The sequence below is a fragment of the Rhipicephalus sanguineus genome, unplaced genomic scaffold (assembly GCF_013339695.2).
Source record: "Rhipicephalus sanguineus isolate Rsan-2018 unplaced genomic scaffold, BIME_Rsan_1.4 Seq282, whole genome shotgun sequence".
Classification (NCBI taxonomy): domain Eukaryota; kingdom Metazoa; phylum Arthropoda; class Arachnida; order Ixodida; family Ixodidae; genus Rhipicephalus; species Rhipicephalus sanguineus.
Genome location: NW_023614935.1, coordinates 29,156 through 35,155, shown reverse-complemented (window position 1 = coordinate 35,155; position 6,000 = coordinate 29,156). Strand labels below are relative to the sequence as shown.

Here is a 6,000-nt window from a genome sequence, read left to right as displayed (position 1 = left end):
GCCCTAGTAAGTCCATCCCGATTTGCTGGAACGATCGTCGAGGTGGCTGATAGACTGCAGAAGTCCGGCTGGCCTAGTGGGCGGTGTCCTGCGTCGCTGACATTCCCGGCAGGTCTTTACGTAATGAGTGACGTCGGCGGAAAGGCGCGGCCAGTAGTACTCCTGTATTCTTGCTAGCGTGCGAGAAACACCCAGGTGTCCAGACGTCGGGTCGTCATGCAGAGCCTGGAGGACCTCTGGCCGCAATGTCGAGGGTACCACGAGAAGGCAATCGGCTCGAAGCGGTGAGAAGTTCTTCTTTAGGAGAACACCGTTGCGCAAGAAACGCTACGTCAGTCCCGGCGTGAATACCTTCGGAACAACGCTGGTCCTGCCCTCGAGATATTCCACAAGGCCCCTGAGTTCTGGGTCCGCTCGCTGTCGTTCAGCGAAGTCGTCGGCACTTATGGTTCCCAAGAAGCAGTCGTCCTCCTTGTTGTCCTGCGGCGGTGGGTCGACGGGGGCGCGAGACAGGCAGTCAGCGTCGGAGTGTTTTCTTCCGGACTTGTAAACGACGGTAATGTCGAATTCTTGAAGTCGTAGGCTCCACCGTGCGAGGCGACCTGAAGGTTCCTTGAAGTTAGCTAGCCAACACGATGCGTGGTGGTCGCTTACAACTTTTGAAGGGCCTGCCGTAGAGGTAGGGGCGAAACTTGAATGTAGCCCAGATGATCGCTAGTCACTCCTTTTCTGTTGTGGAATAGTTCGTTTCTGCCTTTGATAGCGACGGCTAGCATAACTGATGACCCTTTCCCGCCCGTCAGTCTTCTGCACAAGGATGGCGCCGAGTCCTACGCTGCTTGCGTTGGTGTGGATTTCCGTATCGGCGTATTCGTCGAAATGCGCTAGTATCGGAGGCATCTGAAGGCGTCGTTTCAGTTCTTCAAAGCCTTCGATTTCTTCGTTTCCCACTTGAATGCACGTCGGTCTTCGTGAGGTGAGTTAGCTGTTCGGCGGTTCGTGAAAATTCCTTGACGAAGCGCCTGTAGTAGGCGCGCAAGCCGAGAAAACGGCGCCCGGCTTCCGTGTCGGTGGGTGGCGGGAAGGCAGCGATGGCAGCTGTTTTCAGCGGGTCTGGGCGAACACCACCCTTGCTGATCACGTGACCCAAAAAACGCCAGGTCTGCGCTGAAACTGCAGCACAGTCACAGCGAAATCTGGAAGAGCGGCGTTTCTAGAGCCCGTTGTAAGCTCTCTTGGGGCTACAATACAAGTACACTAGAAAGGTACCCACTACGCCATAAATCACAATTTTTGTGAAGTTGGGAAGCACCTTTTATGCCATTATTTGTCATTCTGCGGAGAAGCGAGGCACCAGCTACACGTCTGTAAGGCATTATGTGAACTTTGTTGACGCGACGACTAATGACGATGAAGATTATGGCTCAGCTCTTTGTAATGGGTTGGAAGCTTTAAACGGCCCACCAGTTATGTAATTTGCATTGGGTGACGCCCAGTCGCTATTTCCCTCTCCCGTCATGCTGTATAACGTACGTTGACGTGGGAGAGGGACGGGGGGGGGTGCAGAATTTTCTGAGACCCCGAGGAAATGATCATGCGCTTATGGGCTTCCTTGGCAACCAATACAAGTGCACTTGCGAGGAACCCACTACGCTATAAATCATTGTAATTTTACTGAGACCCCGAGGAAATGGATCATGCGCTTATAGGCTTCCTTGGCAACCAATACAAGTGCACTTGCGAGGAACCCACTACGCTATAAATCATTGTAATTTTTAGAAGTAGGGTAGCAGGCACTGTGCCATTTTTCGTCATTCTACGGAGAGCGTTGGTACCTGCTAAACGCATTAAGGCATTAGGCGCACTTTATTGATGCTGTGCCTGATGACGATGAAGAATTATGGCAGAGCCCTTTGTAATGGGTTGGAAGCATTCAACAACCTACTCGTTGCGCAATTCGCATTGTGTGACGCCTGGTTACAGAATTGGCGTTGTGCGACGCCTGGTTGTTATTTTACTCTTCTACCACGCTACATTGCATTTGCTAATGTGGTTCCTTCCCGACATGAAGCCTGTATAGGAGATTTTTGCAAAGCAGTTTCAAGCACCGGCATGGCTCAGAGGTTGAATACTGGGCTCCCACGCAGAGGGCCCAGGTTCGAACCTCGTTCCATCCTGGAATTTTTTTCTTATTTAGTTTTTTTTTTATTTCGGGCGATACTGGTTACGGACACCTGCGGCGGCGCGGCGGCGGCGGCGGGGACAGCTACGGCGCCAAAAAACGGCCGGTGAATGATCTCAAACAGCTTTCGCTGTAAACAATAGCCTCGTATGCAAAGCGGCACTTTTCAGGCTTCCAGGTGATGCCAGAGGTCTTGATGCTTGTAGTACAGCGTCAAGGCGGCGGAGGTGTTCGTCGAGCTTGAGGCAAACACAGTGACGTCGTCCAAGTCCACAAGGCAAGTCTGCCACCTCAATCCAGCCAGCGCGGTGTCCTACGCCGCTGGAATGCGCAGGTGCGAGCAAGACCAAGGGCATGACCTGAACTCGAAATGGCCGTCTGGTGTTATAAAGCAGTCTTCTCCTCGGTCTATCTTGTCGACTTCGGTTTGCCAGTAGCCGATCTTGAGGTCCATGGACGAATAGTACCTCGCGTTGCATAGTCGATCCAGGGTGTCGTCATCCGTGGGGAGGGTAGTCTTTTCTTCGTGATTTTGTTCAGGCGGCGATAATCGACGCAGAAGCGTAGGGTTCCGTCCTTCTTCACTACACCACGGGTGACGCCTACGGACTCTTCGAGGCTGGATGATGTCGTCGTGTAGCATTTCGGCGACTTGTTTCTTTATGGATTCGCGTTCTCGCGTCGAATCTGTACGGCCCAAGCAACTTTTTATACTTGGCAAAATGTCGGCCTGACGTCGCTGGCCAACTGCATGTCGTTGGCCCAACCTTGGCAACCAATGTAGGGCCGGTGTTGGAGATTGAAATTGGCCTCAGTGGGCCTGCGTCGGCACCGATGTAGGCCCGTCCACCGTGGCCGACGATGCCGATTATTGCCGTTCGCGGGTTGACAAAGGCCCGACATTACATAGCGTCGATTTACCGACGCCGCTACTATGCTCTGCTTCTTGTTAGGGGCGAAGCTCCTTAAACCGTGGGTCGTGCGCCCCGATGTATGTATGTAGCCACTCTCGTTTAGTTCGTGGAGTGTCCGCTAGAGGCGGTACTTGTATATGATGAAAACACGGCTCAAGGCCGGCGAGATAACTGAGGACGCGTACGTGTGGGTAGCTCGAGCAGCAACCACGATTCTCTGAGGAAGACGACGTTCGGTCTTCGGTTCTGCGGACGTGTTCAAGGCCGGCTAGATAACTGGGGACGACGAAGTGGAAGCCTCGAGCAGCAACCACGATTTCTCTGAGGATACGACGCTCGGGTCTTCGGTTCTGACTTCAACGCCTGATGCTCACCACCCCTTCACGAAGCGGTTCTGCAGTCCGATCCCGCAACCCGTTCCTGCAGTGGATACTCCTGTCCACCGCTACAGTCGGCGACTGCGAGGCCTTAGTCCGAGGCCATCCTCTGGAACTTCTCCAGCCAAGCCCTACATCAGGGAAATGGCCACCGCCGGCGCTTCACAGGTGACTGTTGAGCAGCCGGTGCGAGATGTTATTAACTTCGTATGTATGATGAATAGATGAAAGATGTGATGTTATGAAAATAATATTGTCATTTAACATTTCTCACGTGTTTTACTTTAGGGGGCGTACGTATTCACGGTTTACCGATGATGTCCTCCGGAGCATCGCCCACTCATCATTCACCCCGGGATAGGGCTGTTTTTAATTTTTGTTGTGCGTGTTCTAACAAACTCATCGATTTTTTCTGGTGGTTGGTGCGTATCGTATTAATGTGAACGGGTAGTTTACCGAGGCGTTTAACTCTAGAGTTAATACGGGCAGAGTGCACATGTACGACGGAATTAAACGCCTATAATGGTCTCCACTAATTAACGTGTCAGTACGTAACACACAATACAGAAAAGACGTGATAAAGTTTTCTCTCTTTAGATGTTTATTTTGCATTGTATAGATGCGCTAATTTTACATGCAACATTGTTCGCACGCAGCGTTTGCATCAGCCCTTGTGCAACGCAACCCTACAGTCCACGTGATCGCTGCATGACAGCGCTGACATAATAAGACGGACGGCATTCTTGTTGGATCGGCTCCCTTTCTCGGCTAGTTCTCGTGCTCTTGGCCCTGAACACATACGCAGATGCGACGTTTTATCGTCGAGATGTGAGACGGTAAATCGTCACCCTCATCGAGATGTGAGACTTGCATTGTTCCTCGTCGGAAAAGACTGAAAAAAAAGACAATGAATATTACTTTGAGAAATGTAGACTATTTACTTGACCAGTTGCACAGTCATGTCGCATGTAGAAACTCTATTCACACAACTAAACAAATAATTTTATCGCTGCACAATAAGAAAACACTGCACAATAAATGCGAGTGTGCTGAAATTCTGAGAAGTGCTTCAAGCTCCACCAGCGCACAAACTAGATATAGTGGGAGACAGGGTGGATCGAGGTTTTTCATGTGTTGGCGTTATGTCACTGGAAAGCAAATTGTACAATAAATAGATTGATGAGAACGCAATCTTACCTTCAAAGCGGCCGCGGCCAGTCATATTGTGCAGGGCATTTACAGCACACCCGCGACCAAATTCAATGTGAAAAGCGATTGCGTGAGGCTTTTGTAACCAAGTATGCGTCTTACCAGAATTCTTTTTAATTGGCGAGCCTAGCGCAGCACGCTATCCACACCAGTCCTTGTTGCAGTGTTCCCTAGAGATGACGGCAAAATAGGTCACAGACTTACAATAAGATTGCCGCAAATAAGAACGAGAAATTCTTACATATTTGCCCGTCAACGAAGTCTTGGGTCCACGGACAAACATGACCGCCGTTCGCCTGAACATTTCTGATCTGCCAGCTTGAAGAGACGACCAGATTGACGCATCAATTGTGCAAATAAAATTTGATTTTGTCGCTAGACCAAACTCACCATGCGATACACCGATGAAAATAGAATGCCACGAGTTCGCGTCAAATCCTCGGCAGCGGGAGACGGCCGCGCGCCTCCAGGATCAAGGCAAACGAAATGCTTCTGAGTGCTTGCCCGTTTCTGTGTAGTGTTTCAGCAGTCCTCGCTCGAAAGAGCTCAGCGATTCCACTCCTGCGCGAACTGCGCCAAAGTGCGCCAAATTGTATTTACTGCGCCATCCTGATAATATCGTCGAAAATTGCGCCAAACTGCGCCAAAGTCTCAGGTTTGGGGGCGTCTATCACCGGCAATCGCACCGCCGGCGCGTCAGAACATGTGCAGCTTGATTTTGGGGCTGCCAAAGTCGCAACCACGGACCAAGAATTATTCCGCTGAATAAATAGCGCTCGTGCGTGCGTCTCGAGTAAGCCACCATGCCATGCACGGTGCCGACGCAGCTTCTGTTCTGCAAGTCGGTTCTACAGCAAATGCGCTCTCCGCAGAGGCTCGTGACGTCTAGGCCTATCGGTAGCGAGAAAGTTGCGACGGCGATTCCATCGGCGGACGTCGTCTGTTCCCGAAACGCTGCTGATAGCTCGTTTCAAGCGTCGCACGGCACGTAAGGAAAGCAATGTTCAGTAATAACTGCATGCGTGCCGCTAAAATGTTTGTCACTTCTGTTTCTGCACATCGCGGAATGAAATCTGGGATCGCTAGCAGTAGATATGGAACGATATCGGATTTTCCTTGCTTCGCGTTTATGGAAGAGCACGCGAACGGTGGGAACGCGTTGACACTTTTCCTCAGATATACTTTATCCATGGATCTTCATCCAGAAGAGCTTTTTCATAATTCCTTCCACCAGCACATCCGAGTTTGTAATCACTCTGCGGTAAGTACCCCCTAAAAGGCCCTGCCCTTTCGAGCTCACGAGCTAGTGTTCCAGTCG

The 6,000-nt window shown here is 51.0% G+C and overlaps 1 long non-coding RNA gene across 1 annotated transcript; it reads right to left on the bottom strand.

Annotated features, from left to right (window-relative positions):
* Positions 1-4,750: 4,750 nt before the first annotated feature.
* Positions 4,751-5,201, bottom strand: LOC125756608 (uncharacterized). The gene is made up of 3 exons (XR_007414632.1): positions 5,105-5,201; positions 4,924-5,000; positions 4,751-4,852 (listed from the first exon to the last, which is right to left on the bottom strand). It is a non-coding gene; the product is annotated as an uncharacterized LOC125756608 (long non-coding RNA).
* Between the last annotated feature and the right edge of the window lie 799 nt (positions 5,202-6,000).